The sequence below is a fragment of the Marmota marmota genome, unplaced genomic scaffold, assembly GCF_001458135.2.
Source record: "Marmota marmota marmota unplaced genomic scaffold, marMar, whole genome shotgun sequence".
In the NCBI taxonomy this organism is placed as follows: domain Eukaryota; kingdom Metazoa; phylum Chordata; class Mammalia; order Rodentia; family Sciuridae; genus Marmota; species Marmota marmota.
In genome coordinates this window covers 19,359,937-19,376,033 of record NW_025999990.1, presented here as the reverse complement: position 1 = coordinate 19,376,033, position 16,097 = coordinate 19,359,937, and positions in this window count along the sequence as shown.

Here is a 16,097-nt window from a genome sequence, read left to right as displayed (position 1 = left end):
CTGCCAACAACTAACTGTGTAACTAAAAACCCCCAAGTTTCCCTTCCTCGACCATTAAATAAAGCGAGTGGACTGGAGCCTCAGGTCTCTCTTTATTCAGTTCCAGAAGCAAAACGATGGCCTCTGGGTGGCCACCAGCAGGTGACAGCAGGACCCCCAGAACAGAACTGGCTATTGAAGAAACAACCTCTCAGTACTTCCTCTGGGCAGAAGCCCCCACGAGATGCTGCCCATAGATGTCTCCCAGTCTCCGTCCTCCCAAAAAACCCCACGTGGTGAGAACTGCCACCCTCAGAGAGAAAAATGGGGCCTGGGAATCTGAAGGAACCACGGCTGGTAAGTGGCGTGGCCAGGACGTAAAGCCCAGGCAGTGTGACTCTCAGAACCTCCTCTGTGCAGTCTTGGGTTTTTGCTATGCGAGTCAGTCGGTGACATTTTGTATGGAATAATAAAACTATTAAATCACCCAGACGTGACTTAATGAATTCACAAGTTCACAGATAGTACAGAAGCAGGATCTGCTCCTCGGCCTTTATCTGTCACTGCTTCATGTACCCTCCTTTCTACAGCAGCGATTCTCAAACTAGAGAGTTCCAGGGAACCTCCCGAGGCGGCTTGTTCTACTACAGATCTCCGGTGCACCCTAAGAGTTTCTGATCCAGGCGGTTTGGGTAGGATGAGGCCCGATGGTGGGCATCTCTCCTAAGTCCCAGGAGACGCTGAGGTTGCTGGTCTAGGGTGGGCCCTGCTTGGAGGGAGCCGCTGCTATAAAACCCTCTTGCTGCCTGGCTGCCCTGCCTGGAGAGGCTCGGGTGCTTAGCCAGCTCTTTTCCGTGCTAAACCCGCACAGCCTGCCAGTGGCCGGGCTGTGACCGCCTTGGTGCTCCTCTGCTCAGGGTCTGCCGCCTACCTCCCTCTCCCCTCTGCGGCTCTCAGCTCAAGGGAGAGCTTGGCCTTCTGCCCCATGAGTTGGCTTTCTGCTCCACACCAGCTGGCAAGGCTGAAAGGAAGGACGTCTAAGCAGGCACCCCTGTGGGACGAATTCCCTGGGACAGTCCCTGGACTCAGAGGGCAAGCCTGTCCCCCTTTCAAAGCACGAGACCTTCCCTTTCCACCATTTATGAGAAGGTCAAATACATACGTGCATCTACATTCGATCGGTTTCTTTACTAACTTTTTAGAAAAAAAATTTGAATTCTTATAGATGAAATGCCCTTTTTTACCCTAAAATATGGTCTTTTACAGAACTTTTTTGGTTTTGTTTTTCAAAACAACACACTGGCACACCCCCATAGAATGCAGAAGAGGATTTAAAACAGAAGTCCAGGTGCAAGCTATGGCTGTATTTCTCTGTGTGGCCTAATTCCGTGCTTGGAGTGACCAGGTATAATCAAAGGATTGCTACTTTTGGAATGAAGGCCTAAGTTAGGAGGTCTTCCACTTGAACTCTACTCCTTTCAGGGCTGCAAAAGGAGAGAACTGGTAAGAACCAGACCGCAATAGCACAGTGTCCTCACTGAGAGACTTCAAGGAGCAAAAGATAGCTCTGGAGCTGAGCCAGGTGCTGGTACACCAGAAACCCGCAAAGGAGATGAATGGGTCTTGGTGACCTCCTCGTCACCCTTCTGCTCTCTTCCTCCGTTGCCTGCATCAGGTGGTCCCAGCAGGGAAATGCAGCCAGAAGGCCACTCCACCACCTGGAAAGTCGGGAGGCCAAGGTCCGGTCTCCACTCACATGCGGACCAGTGAGTGTGCTCCTGGCTCCTCACCTCAGCTCCAGGGATAATACTTGGTTCTGTGGACACAGAGGGAACTGGCCTGGGTGCCTGAAGAAATCACTTCAGCAAAATCTGTGAGAACTGGAAAGAGCTGGGGGCCAAATGTGCCAATGAATACGCTTCTGACGTGACAGTACCTTGGAACTTGCAAATTGTTAATGACTGGGGAAGAGCTGGTATTGCCCCTACACCGAGAAGCCCCTTATTCCCCGCTAGGGTGGGAGGGAATAAGACCAGAGGGGCCTGCTCAGAGTGTGGCTGCCCCTCTCTGGCTTCCTTCTGCAGGGAAGGTGAACCAGGGTGTGTACCCACACAGGCATGGAACAAAAGGATTCCTTTCTCTTTCTTCCACGGTCCCTGTTCACTAATACCCTCTCTCTCTCTGATGATGTATATATATAAATATATTAATGTTGGAATTATGTACCTAAAGCAAAGTCTGTGGCATGTAAATTATACTTCAATAAAGCTATTAAAATATTTAAAATACTTTTATAAATGTAAAAATGTCCTTTGATTCTTCTCTAATGAAGTTCTGAATCGAAATGGAAGGAAGTTTGGTCAGGACACCTTTAAGATGATCACACACTCACACACATACACACACACACACACACACACACACGCACACACATGACTAATGCAAATGCCCCTAATTAAAAATAAATCACAAAGAGCAGAAGCTAAGAGGCACCAGGACAATCACAACCAACCCGACGTCAGTAACCTCAGACACGTGAACCAGGAACAGCGGCCTCTTGAACAGCTAGGAAATGGTGTTCTTCCCAGTCCAGGGACCAGGACTCTCCCACATACCAGGAGAGGTGCAGAGCTGCCAATCTGCAGGGAGCTCTTCAACCCGCACACCTTCTGATTGAGAATCATTGAACAAAGCAGACCACAAAAAAAAAAAAAAGGTGCCACTGGTGTCCCTCCCCAGCCCCGACCTGTCTCCAGTCCCAGCAGTCCCCAGGTTGGCAAGGCCACAGTGGATTTCTGCAGCATTGCCATCACACTTGAAACGTCCTATAGGCCAGCTATTTAATTCTTGCTACACTGAAATAGGGTAGAATAGACTTCAACTTGGCATCCTTTTTTCCCTGAACTTCAAAAAGAAAAACTCCACGTGATGGTTTTTAAAATTCAGGTGCCTTGTACCTGCAAAGCCTTAAAAAAAAAAAAGTCTCAGAAGTTTCTTCTCTTCCTGCTGCTCTATTTTGTTTGGTTAAATCAAGTGCTGCCAATGGCAAATGCTCTAATGACTGATTAGAGAGTGAGGTGTGGGTAGCTGGATTTTACTGGTGATTTTAGCTTGAAAGAGCAATTTCTGAAGAGCTCTCTGCCTCGTCACGGAACTCAGTGAAGCCAGAGACCAGCACATGACTCAAGCTGGAGGTGGGGGTGAGGGTGAGGGTGGGAGGCCAGGGATGCCAACCAGGGAAGATCACATGCAGATTCAGTGGGTTCATTTATTTTGATGAATCTTTTCTTTTTAATCATCCATAATAAGACCATACTACGTTTTGCCATGCATATGATATATTTTGGAAAGGTAATGAAGTCTGGGGATAGGCAATCCAGCTCAGTTCCCAGCTATTCAATCTTTGCTTAGGTATTGCCCAAGCACTGAGCCGCCCCTCAATGTGTGTGTGTGTGTGTGTGTGTGTGTGTAAAAATTATGGGGCTGGCACATTAGCAAGGACAAAAATTAGCCAGGTTCTACTACTATATTGAGATTTAGAACATCAGAGTACAGTGACTACATTTTTCGTGGAGATCTTTACAGCTATTTGGAGTTATGAACCCATAATATGCAAATGCATGGGGCTAAGAAATACACATTCTTGGCAGAGACCAAAGATGTTATAATGTGTGCTGTAAACGGCGACGCGTATGTGTATAAAATCAGAGCGCACATACTAACTGGTCGATTATCCCCTCTAAAACCACGCATAAATTCTCCTGACAGGAATTGGAATTTTGCACACATCCCAAGAACGCACAGACTCTTAATGTGCTGTATGTGTGTGAAGGATGGAGTATAAAAATCAACCAAAGGGTCACTAAGCTAAGTAAGGGAGCTTTCTGATTCCCGAGCGTGACAACAAAGGGTTCCAGGGCTACATTTTCCTCCTGAGCATGATAATTATAAAATTAGGAGTAGTCGATAATATTTATTGAGTTCTGGGCTCCATGACAATCACTGTGCTGGGTGCTTTCCATCCATGATCCCATTAAAGCTAGAGGATGTGCGTGCATGGGGCCGGGGGGTAGGAGGTAGAAGTGAGTCTGTATGCATGTGTGCGTGTATGCATATGTGTGTGTGCGTGCATGTGTGCATGTGTGCGTGTGTTTTCCATTCAAAGACTTTAACACCCTGGCCACTGAGTACTTTCCCAGGAAATGTAACACTTTGCAATGGTGAAATTGTCAGTTTGTCCATGCGATAGCATGAAGGAGAATTCAGTCCCCAGGTAACTGGTGGCAGGGGGCAGAATACCAGCACAATGATGTATCCTTTTGAAGGGGGACTACTTCAGGCCGGGAGTCCATATCCAGGTAATTGTCATTTCTCAGCAAAGAACTGAAAATTAGGGAGCTGTAGCCCAGAAGCTGAGAGGAGGTAACTAATGCCCAAAATAGAATGTTGCTGAGTCAGGTCCGCGCAGACACAGGGGCTTGGGAAATGGGAGGGAAGGAAATGAAAAGCCTTTAGTTAAACAATAGCTTTTAATGACTTCCGCACACAGGTGACTCTGCAAGGTGGCTGAATCCGGTGCATCAGAACCTCAAGGAATGAGGAATTCCTGGCAAAGCCACGGAGGGAGCACAGGGCAGGATTTCGTTTTCTATCCTGTAAGCAGAAATGTTGCTTTACCAAATAATTCACTTTTACAACCTCTCTCTGCATCTCTACCCACTGTGGCAATGCAGTCGAGGATACATCTCAGGACTCCGGGTAGACAAAGGCCAGCACATGCTTACCTCTCTTCCAGTGGCTAGAAAGCACAGGACCTGGGATTTTGCCCTCTGCCTTCTCATCTGTACTGCCCAGCTCGTGAGCAAGATATCTGTGTTCTTGGAAACTTGCTGAAATCTGAATCAGAAGATGATTTGCAAAGTGGGCACAAGCACATCTACCATCAGAGCTAACCCAGACGTAGGAAGCATTTCCCCTGCTCTTCATAAACATTCTGCAAGGCTCAAGGCTAGGAGTCTGAGATGAGCTTAACTTCATCAGGTGAAATTCTGATCTGCCACCTGCTATTCTTTCATTAAGGCACAGACTCTCAAGTGCTAGAGACAGTCGGAAAACTAACAGGCAGGATTTTCTGTGTCAATGGTTTGTATTTATTTGTAAGTTAGAACTAGGGCAAAGAAACCTTGAGATTACAAAGATGGATATAAATCCACTGGAGGAAGCTTATGCAAACTGGGGCCTTGGAGTGGGGTCCTTGGGTCTCTTCACCACATCTCACAGCCTGATCCTGACACAGGATTTACTAGCCCTCAAATCATTTCCTGTGACCTGTCCACTCACCACCCCATACAGAGCAGATACAATGAAAGAGAATTTTATCCTCCACCATGGGGCACAACGATAGTCTATAGCACGTCATGTGGCCCTCATAGAAGGACAAAAATAGAACGATCCATCTGCAGAATTATAAAATATGCATAAATGCACATTTATGTAAAGACCTCTGGGAGGCCTTTACACCTGAATACAGTGACCTGGTGTGGGGTTTGTCTTTGTGTTTTTTGTTTGTTTTTGTTTCTGGGGATTGAACCCAAGGTTTCACACATACAAGTCAGGTACTCCATCCCCAGACCTTAACCTGGTAATTTCTTTGTGCTGGTAGTTGCATTTTTACAACAGTACTTAAGTGGCTCCAAAAGCAATTTCCTAAAATGCATATGAAAGAGATATTGGCCAATGAATAAAAATCCTACTTGTTTGGTGCTAGACTGAAATACATGTGCTTACTACCTGGTGAGTATACATGGTCTCTGGAATCAGAGCACTGTCATTTCCTGGCAGGTGGTACCACCTCAAGCAAATTAACTTAAACATCCCAAGCCTCAGCTCTTCATCCACTAAATGGGAATAATCACGTGGAATTGAGAGTTGCCATGAGGATTAATGGATGCCACACCCGGGAAGTGCCTGCCCGGCCCAGTTGCTCATAACATGTTCTCATCCTCCTACCCGCTCCCTTCCGGAGGGTCATCTCCAGCCTCTCATCTGCCCACTCGAGCACGCTCAGGACAGGAGAGCACCCACTACTCTTTCCCTAGCCCTCCAGCCTCCCAAGCCCCACTGCACCACGCAGCCCTCCAGCACAAGGCCTGCACACGCCCTGTGTGGATCATCATCTTCCAAACAATTTTTGATTCCTTGAAGGCAAGACCATGTCTTGGGCTTCTCCTGACCCTGTGAGGAACCCCACCCATGACAGAAGACCCCATGGGACCTCCAGTGCACCCTGTGCTCCCTGTGAGATCCCTGTTTTCCTACCTGCACACACACACAAAGCAGCAAAGATTCTTAGTGACCAGACAGTGTTCAGGGCCATCGGCCACTCTTCAGCAACTGGAGCCCTCACCTTGAAGCCCACTGAGGACTATCCACTTTCTTGGCCTGGGGGCTGCTTCAGGACGCATGCTGAGCCCCCAAGAGGGCAGGCTTCCAGGACTGTGTTCATGGGAGGCAGATCTCTGTCAGCACAAGAGGGGGACAAGGAGCGGCATACACACAGGGACAAGCGCTGGAACCTGCAGACCAGGCAGGGAGTATGTGTCTCCTTTGATCCAGCCAGGGTCCTCTCTCTGTGATGACCACCCCCCAACCCCTGTCACTGGGCTGCTCCCCCATGACTGCCCATTGTGCAAAGGGATTGCCCTGAGGGTGGGCCCCGCTCTGAACTCTGAACCCAGCCCTGATTCCCAGGGATAAAGAGGGCTTCAAAGGTCCTCAAGGTCAGAAGGCACACACCAAGGACAGATAGAGTCCTCCTAGCTGAGCCGGGGCCCCACAGGAGGACCCTGCAGAAACGCAGTGACCTTGAGAGGCAGCTGAGGGGGAACAAGGGCACAAGCTGTGGTCAGAAAACAGCCAACCAGCCCAGGGCCCCTCCCTGGCACCCTACACCCCACCTCCAATTCAAGTGGCCCAGCACTGCCCCTGGGGACTTCCCTTTTCCTTCACTGGGATTGCACCCAAGTGAACCTCCCTTCCCCAGAATGAAGTGTCTGTCCTTTGCTCCTATCAGAGTGGCCATCTGAGACCCTTACCCCCAAAGTGTGAGCCCTACCCTGCAAGCCTTTCTCTCTTTTGCACCCACCTCCACCCAGCACATAGTAGGAGCTCAAGAAACACTGGGTTAATGAGTCGAGGTTGACTGTATGATTTTTTTTTCTAGGAAGATCATCTGAAAGTTGTTTATTATACTCTTAGTCCTTAAACAACCAAGCAATTTTATTCCTTGAAGAGAACAATAACTCAGAGAACTTATTCCTGGAGTGCTAAAAATTTGCCTGTATTCAGAAAAATCAAGGATTGCTTTCATTTAAAAAATCACTGAGTACTGCAGCAACAAAAGACTGGAAACAACCAAAATATTCATGCATAAAGGCATCAAATAGTCAAGGTAAAACAGGCAGATTGTAGTAGGTATCTCCAAGATACATTAAATAGAAAGTGGGCCAGGTGCAGTGGCACACGCCTGTAATCCCTGCAGCTCAGGAGCCTGAGGAAGGAGGATAGCGAGTTCAAAGCCAGCCTCAGTGAAAGTGAGGCGCTAAGCAACTCAGTGAGACCCTGTCTCTAAAATACAAAGTAGGGCTGGGGATGTGGCTCAGTAGTTGAGTGACCCTGGGTTCAATCCCCAGCACCTGCCCCCCCAAAAAAAGTATAAAGTGGAATAAAATGTGTATGAGGTGTATGTTCTGCTTCCATTTGGTAAAAAATTAGGAACACGCACACGCATGTCCACACGCACATATACACGTTTTATTGTGTTCTCGTCAAATGTCTTCAAGCCAAAGAAACCATGGGTGGCCTTGGGTAAGAGAACTTACAGCGGTGAGAAAAAGATGTTTCACTTTAAGTACCCTTTTGTACCTTTTGAATTTTAAACCCTGGAAGTGTTGACCTATTCGAAAAAATTAAATTAAAAATTCAAAGCAAACAATGTGAGGGAAAGTAATAAAAAAAAATCTAGTTTAGGAAAACATGAAAGAGAAATTCTCATTTAAAAACAGTTCAAGGCAGACTGTTGAGTCATCTGTGAACCAGGAAGGAGACAAAACCCAGGAGCACACCCCAGGAAGGCAGGGGGCTTCCCAGGGCCTGGCATTTCTCCCCGCTGCCTCCTAGGGTGACCTTTGAAAGCGGTGTGGCCCTTCTGAGCCTCAGTTTCCTCATTTGGGGACAGCAGCCCAAGCCTGGCCCTTAGAGCACTAAGGCCCCTTTCCTGTTTGGGAGGTGGGGTCCCCAGGTGGGCACAGCCAAGTACTTGGTGACAGTGTGACTTTAAAAGGATGCATCTTAAAAAGGAGGGACAGTTTCCTTCCCCCTCTAGAAGGCTGTGGTGGGGAGATAAAACCCAATTCCCTGCTCATCTGAGCGCAGGAAGACCAGCGCCTGTGACTTCAGTTGCTGAAAATACACTGGGACACTCCCTTCCCTCCAAACACACCTGCTGCCCTGTCCCTCCCTCTTCCCACATCCTCTCTGGACAGGCCCAGTGCCCATTTATGACAGAGCTGAAAAAGTTCCTTTTTGGTGCTAATATTTCCTGTAGGGCCCCTCCTGTCTTTTATAGCTGCCAGTCCCAGCCCTCTGAGATGGCCAGGGACAAGAGGAAGTCCAGGGCTTCAACACAATGAAAACCTGTCACCGTTTTAAAGTCACAACACTCCTGCCCCATCTCCAAAACACACTTCACAAAAGGCGGTTCCACGGTGACGTCTGGACGCTGTCCATTCTCGGAGAGGTTTACTGTAGGAACTGTCCAGACACGGCTCTGAAACCGTCTGCTTTAAAACGGGAGCCCAGGTCCTCTCTGCCGCCCAAGCCTCCACTCCACACCCCACCTGCACCCTCTGCTTGTTAGCAGGTGGCTAAGGTGCCTTTCTCTCAGGAAGGAGAGAGCACCAGAGCACAAATGGCTCTTAGAGATAACAGGACCTCAGGCCACAGATGAGGAAACTGGGGCCTTCCGTAGAATGGAATGGCTGCCCGGAAATAAACCATATACCCACTGCTGGGCTAGGACAAAAGGCAGCTCTCACAGTCCTTCAATTCCTCCCAAATTGGCTTACAATTAATACATTCCCTCCAGGGGTGGACAGCTGCTTTTCCCTGGCAATGCACTGTCCCCCCAAACAGCCCCAGCCCTCTCAACCTGTGCCCCAGGCTCCCCCCGATGTCCACTATGGCCACCACTACCCCAGGGTCCTACTAAGCACTTGAAATGTGACAAGGGTCCCACGTTGACATTACAATATTTTCAATAAGATATATTACTAAAATTCATTTTATCCGATCTTTTTTTTCACTCTTTTAAAATATGGCTACTAGAAAAAAATTATGAAGAGGGCTCACTGGCATTCCTACTAGGCCACACTGCTCTAGATCTCATTCGGCCCCTCATCAGCTGAACGGACCTGGCCACTCCTGTCTCCATGGGCAGACTTCCTCTATTCTAAAGGCCATTCGGTGTCCAGGAGAAGTACCATGCTCTCATCAGTGACCTTTCAATTAAGCTCCTAATTTCAATAAATGTGCTCCCTCCATACAAAGTGGGGAAGGGAGGGGCCCCAGCACCCCATGGGAGATGTCAGTTCTACCTACAGGCGTGCCGTTGTCCCCAAAGACATCATCCGTATAGACTGGGTTTTTATCCCCTGAAACCGGAGCAGCTTGGGAAGAAGGAGGGAGTCAACGAAGTCCTAGCTTTTTTTGGTACCAATTTTCTCCCTTTTCCTTGGATTTAGGAATAAAAATCGATAAAATACATGAGTAACAGTGGCTTCCACGCAGGGATCCCTTGATCTTTATCTAAGTGACTCCCGTGTGCTAGCTCGTCTCGTTCCCTCGCCACCCTACCAAGTAGGTATCATTGCTACCACACCGACAAGGAAGCCCGGGCTGAGAGGGAAAGTGAGCAAGCCCAGGAGTCTAGTCTGGGAGTTCATCCTCACTCGCCAGACCTCACCGGCCCTTCTCAGCCTCAGTTTCCCCACATGGCACCTGCCTTTAGGCAAAAGGTGCCTCACAGTCCCAAGGAGCCACCCTCTGCTGGGATCAAAGGTACCAGTTTGAAGAGTCTTTTGCCAGCTTCTGGCTTGGGCTGCACAGGCTCAGTCCTGTGAGGTCCGCCCCTGCCCATCCCCTGCCCGGGTTCCTCTACTTGCCTCCAGGACACCAAGTGCTGCTATCCCCTTCTACCAAGCTCCCGCCTGAGCCTCACCTCCTCGGAAAGCCACTAAAATCAGTCAGTGCCTTGTTTCTGGGGTGGGCCTCCCTGGGGTGCTGCTCTTTCTGCTCTTCTTCCTGCCCTTTGAGCCCTGGGGCCTTGGGACCCACCTCCAGCCAAGCACCCTCTCAAAGGAGACCCTGACATCCCTTAACTGAATCAGGAACAGCTCTGTGTTTTATTCATTCAGCAAAGGAGTCCCCAAGTCCCTACTACGCGCCACGCACTCTTCCAGGCCCTAGAACAAGGCAGCAAAGAGAAAAAGTAGCCGGACTCCTGAAGAAATGAGGGCTTTCCACAACAGTGATGTCCTCAACGCCATAACGGAAGGACACAGGTTCCTACTTCTACAGTTTCTCCTGCATCTCTTATTTTTAGGTCAAAGAGTGATTAGTTAATGGGGATCAATCTTTTTTTTTTATAATGGATAAATAAAGTATGGTGCATGCTTGAAAGGATGCTACACAAACACGTTTCCAAAGAACATGAAGACATCCTTCAGTAGGGTAGAGGACACTTGCAACACCATGGGCTCCCGGTCCATAACATGATGGTGCAGAGGTTAGCAGGAAGAAGCACTTCCCCCAGGGCAAACACAGTGTGCTAGGGAACAGGGAAGGACAACGGTTTTCCTTGAAGAATCAAAGGTAAAGCTATCTGGAATCTTACTATTGGATCAGGAGACTTGACGTCTTCTTTCAGAATCAGTGATTCACAGTGGGAATGTGAGTGTCAGGTCCCAAGGGAAAGGAAACCTTAGGTTAAGAAGGCCACATGGGTTTTAAAAGTTTGGGGAAACAATGTCTATTGCGAGTCATATTTCATATTTATGTTTCTATGTGTTAATGAGCATAGGAACAAAAAAAGACTGGAAGGAAATACCCCAAAAACGAGGTGTTGGAGCCGTTTTTCATTTTAATTGTACACTTTTCCATATTTTCTAAATTTTCTATCATGACTCTTATTCCCTTTACAATCAGAAAATAAGCAGTAAACTGAATGCTAATAGTTTTTTAATTTCCTCATGAATCTGTTTTTATGGGCACTGTTTCAGTGGGGTTTGGAAATCATCAGGGTGTGAAGCGCGAATGAAATTCCCTGCTCCTGCAGGGCTGAGCGTGCCCCTTGGCCCTGGAGAGGAACCCTCCCTACAGCCATGCTGGCAGACAGCTGCCCACAGCTGTTCGGAGGAGGCTGCCAATGAATGGCGCTGGTGGAAAAACACAACATTCCTGACTCTCCAAGGATGGCATTATGCTTGGAACTCTTGCCCACCAAAGAAGTAAATAAACAGAGTGAGAGCGAGAGTGAGAGAGTGAGAGAGAGAAGGAGAGAGTGAGAGAGAAAGAGAGCGCACACACCAGCCTAACAAGCGAGGGGAATTTCAGCCCTGGAGGTGGGTCAGCCTGCAGAGCTCCTGAGCACATCCTATATCATCTGACAGACAGACAACCCCTGCTCTAAGCCAGCCTTGACTGGGGCCCTTCTGGGCTGTGCCCCTTGAATGCCACCTCCCTTCCTGCCACGCATCAGGATGGACACACACACACACACACACACTTTAATTGTGCCTCAAGGCCAAAGAGACCCAGAGGGCAAGGCCCTGGCAGCCTCTTCTTCACACAGCCTAGAGCAGTGATTAGCATCTCCACTCACCAGCTATTTACTCTGCCACGGGCCAGCCGCCACTCCAGTATTGAGGGAATAACAGGGAGCAAAACTAACAAGGCCCCTGCCCTCAGGGAGCTTACAGTCTAGTGAGAAGTCAGGCAATAGCAAGAGGAGAACCCAGATACATCCCAGATGGCACTGGGAGCTGTAAAGAATAGAGTGCAAATGATGTTTCCGTGGAGACCTAACTGACCAGGAGAGGCCAGCTGGGAGGATCTGAGGGAAGGGCAATTGGGGCAGAGAACAGTCACACCAGACACACAGGAGCTCTGTGGCACTCAGAAGTGCTCAGAAACAACAAGGGGTAGGGTGGGGCAGGGGAGTGGGGGGAGGCCAGAGGGGCAGGCAGAGGCCAGATCGGGAGTGGTCACAGAGAGTCACAGAAGACAGTGGCCTAATCTGCTTTCCAAAAGGCACCTCCCTCTGCCTGCCCCCATGTGAGCCTGGGCTGGACACAGAGAGAGCTTTTAGCTGTTGGATCCATGCTGGGTGCTCCTGGCACTCCTGGTAGAAGCCTGGCCCAAGGGCTCTCACAATGCCTGTGAAACCCTCTCTCCTCATGCACACTGCCACTACATCCTTGCCCTCCAGACATCGGCCACAGTGTCACAGAGCACAGCCAACGGCAACCAAGACGCCAATCAGACTGCTGTCCACCCGAATACCGATGCTCAACCTATGACCTTGGGTCAGCAAACACTTTGTGCCCAGGCCTTGTGCTGGACACTGGGTACATGGAAAGGAGTAGCACATAAACCCTGCCCTGAAAAGCATGAGCACATGTGCCTGTGCCAAGCTTGCCAGGCCACCCCTGTCCATGCTGCCCACCCCTGACTCCTCCTTGACATCCAGGAGTCTTCTCCCCAGGTGAAACCCTGAAATGGTTGTGATGGGCAAATCAATTCTCACCAAGAGGTGCAAGTAAGACCAGCTCAGAGGTGGGCTTGATCCACCCAGCCCCACAACCATCTCTCCCTCTGATGGGGGAGGGGATTCAGTCTCAGGAATGAAGTTGTGGCCAGCACCATGCAGACAAAGGAGGACTTGGGTACTGGTTTAAAGAGTGGGTGAGCAAGGAGGACCATTGGGACTGGCCTGGGGAGGGCTGAGGAAGATGTGAGTCCTCAACCCTCCTCTGCCAACCCTGCACAGAAGGGCCTCAGCTTTCTGTCAGGGGAAGCCACATCTAATCTGCCACTTTCAGAATCTCCTGCATAAAATTCATTGTTGTCATTATTCAGAAAAGCCAACTACCCTTCCTTTAGCAGGTTCTCAGTTCTGCCCTGGAGAACTTCACTGTGCAGAGGGGACAGTGCTGGAGAAAAGGTGCCCACCCTGGTGTCCTAAATTCCCCAGGCCTGCAGATGTCCCAAGAAACCCTGAGGGCTCACTCCACACAGGTGGGGGCTCACTAAAATATGGTGGGTATTTTTCCAGTAGAACATCATCCCAGAGAGAAGTCAGTGCTGCAAATGGTTCCAGACCCTTGAGTCTCTTCTTCCCAGGAGGGGAGGAGGGGATATAAATAGCCTGGACTCCTTCAGCCCTACACAGGCACGGATCCCACACCCCCGCCCCAGCCTCAGCCAGCTGGTCCCTCTGCACCCAAGTTCCCACAGCCTGCTAGGAGAGGGAGGACAACTGCCCACACCCGGTGGGGGTGGGGGGAAATGCCCTGGTGACTGGTCTTTGGCCTTCAATGAACTACAACTGTAACCCCACCTCTCCATGCCCCTCTGTAACTGCAGTGCTGGAAAGGGACAAGGGTCCAGAAACATAACTAGGGAGTCTCTTACATCCTGGTCAACCCAGGAAGCTTGAAGTATGTTAATGCAGTGGGAGGAGTTATAGGAAGGACACTGTTCTGTCACTGTGCCTTGGTTTCTCCATCTGTAAGATGAACACATAGCCAAACTATCTAGCTCATGGGGATGCAAAGAAAGTGAATGATGCTGTCAAAATGTAACACAAGATGCTGCCAAATCTTGGTTTCTTCTACAGGAGTCCTCAGCATAGCTATGGGGACATTGATTCTAATCTATTCAAGAAAGCAAAAGAATTATACTCAGTGGCACTGCATTAGCCTTGAATTCTTGATACTGCATGTCCTTGAAAGCAATAAAACTTCCAAAATGTTCTCTCTTACAAGTCATTGCTGACTAATACAGATTGACACACACCACACCCAGACCTATTTTGATTTAATAAGGTTCTGCCAGACCATACATAACATTATAGACTGAAGGCTAAGCACTGCACTAGATCATTTTGGATTGAGGGGTAAAAGCTCTCTTAGCCATTCTGTTTATCATTCTATTCCTTCCCGGCCCCTCCCTATACACACTGGTAAGAAACAAGTGGCTAAAATCTAAGGGGCCAACTCGCAGCTCTTTTTAATTAAGACACTTTGTTTGCTCAATAAAATGCAGAGTAAAAAACATTTACTGAAAACCAACTCATTGATGCTTAATAGCTGTGTCAAATACTCATAACAACATTAATTCCAACACCCCCAGATAATTGCTCATCTTTCTCATTTGGTATCCACAACAGCACAGTATTTGTGTCCAAGTGTAATTGATCCGAAATTGGGCTCCCTTTCAAAAATATCTGTAAAACCTAATTACCAGGAAAACAGAGTTCTGGCATCCTATAGAAGTGGGTGCTTCCGTGAGACAAGCTGCAAACCATCTCAGCTAATCAAGCCACATTATCTTCCCAAAGGAGTCTGAGGAATTTGGGGTAATGAGGGAGCAGGAAAAGTTGGGATAGTGTCAGACTGGACTCTGCAGTGATATCCGGATTTTGTTAAGCTGAGAACCAGGGAGGGGAAATATACCCCATTAGCTGGTGAGCAGAGATTTAGAAAACACAGATAATAAGCCCACCATGGGCCTGGGGTCTGGGGGGTGGCATTTCTGATCTCAGGCCCTACAAGGTCTTGTGAAGGGACTCTCTTCCCCCTGACCTGATACTGATATCACCTCTAGGGCTCCCGGCCTCTTACCACTGTGCAGGTCAATTTCCTTCCTTAGGCATAAGGTTGCTCATTTGTACAATGTGTGCTCCTCATAACTAGGGACTTTTTCAGTCCCCAAATTCTGTGAGCTTCTTTAAAGCAAAGAGCACCCTTTCTGCTTAGGTACTCGTGGGGGAGGGGTATAGGGAGTGGGCACCGGACCAAGGAGAATGAAGGACCAAGTGTTTCTAGCTCTCACGCAGTTTTGTACCTACTTGCAACACCCAGGTATCAGACCCGCTCTGGGAATAATGATTTCTTTCAGCCCAGGATGGACCTACCGGGGTGGTTCTACCTCGCTGCCCTGGATTAGTCAACCCGGCCAGTAAGGAATGGGGCCAAGCCACCCGACCTCAGAACCTCTTTCCCAAAGCTAGAAGTCTTAAAAGACTTCCTCTTTTACGGGGTCTTCTCTTCCCAGACCACCCCTCTTTCAGTCCCAGAAGCCTCTGAAACTCCAACCCTAGCTTTTGCCAACGGTTCAGCCAGGATCGCTGGGCAGACAGCACACTCCGCTGACCCAGCTCCCCTCGCCCTGCGCCATAGTTGCTGAGGCTTGGGTACCAGCCTCCATAGCTCTATAGATTTCAACCGTAAAAGAGCTGCCACTTCGCTTTTCTTTGGCTCCCTCCTGGACTTCCTTCTGCTGAAACCAGAATAACAAGGCAGCACAGCGTCAGGGGACAATTCGCTTTCAACCGAGCAGGAGGCAAGCACACCGTTAGAAAAGACGCGCACGGTACCCACGCGTGTCGCTAAGAAGGAACCCTGAGCTGCCCCGCGCAGGCGACAGATACACTGCCAGGCTTGGCTTAACTTGACCAAGGCTTTGAGGAATTGTGTTCGTGCACCCATTTTCCCTAACTTCCCAATTTGACAGCAGCAAGGTTAGTAGATCCCATCTGAACGACTCCTGGGTCCAGGACCACCACGCAGCCCTCAGGCCTCAAGGCGAGGTGCGGGATCCCGCATTTCCAGCCCTTTTCTAATATTCCAGGAAAGACCGTGTGAGGTGTGGGTGCCCAACTCGCAGAAAACCGTCACTCCCCAGAATGCTTCCGCGCCTTCGCGGCAGAAGTGCGATAAAACTTTTGGCAGAAACCACCTGTGGCTGCCGACAGGCCCGCCCTGCCCGGGCCCGGAGGC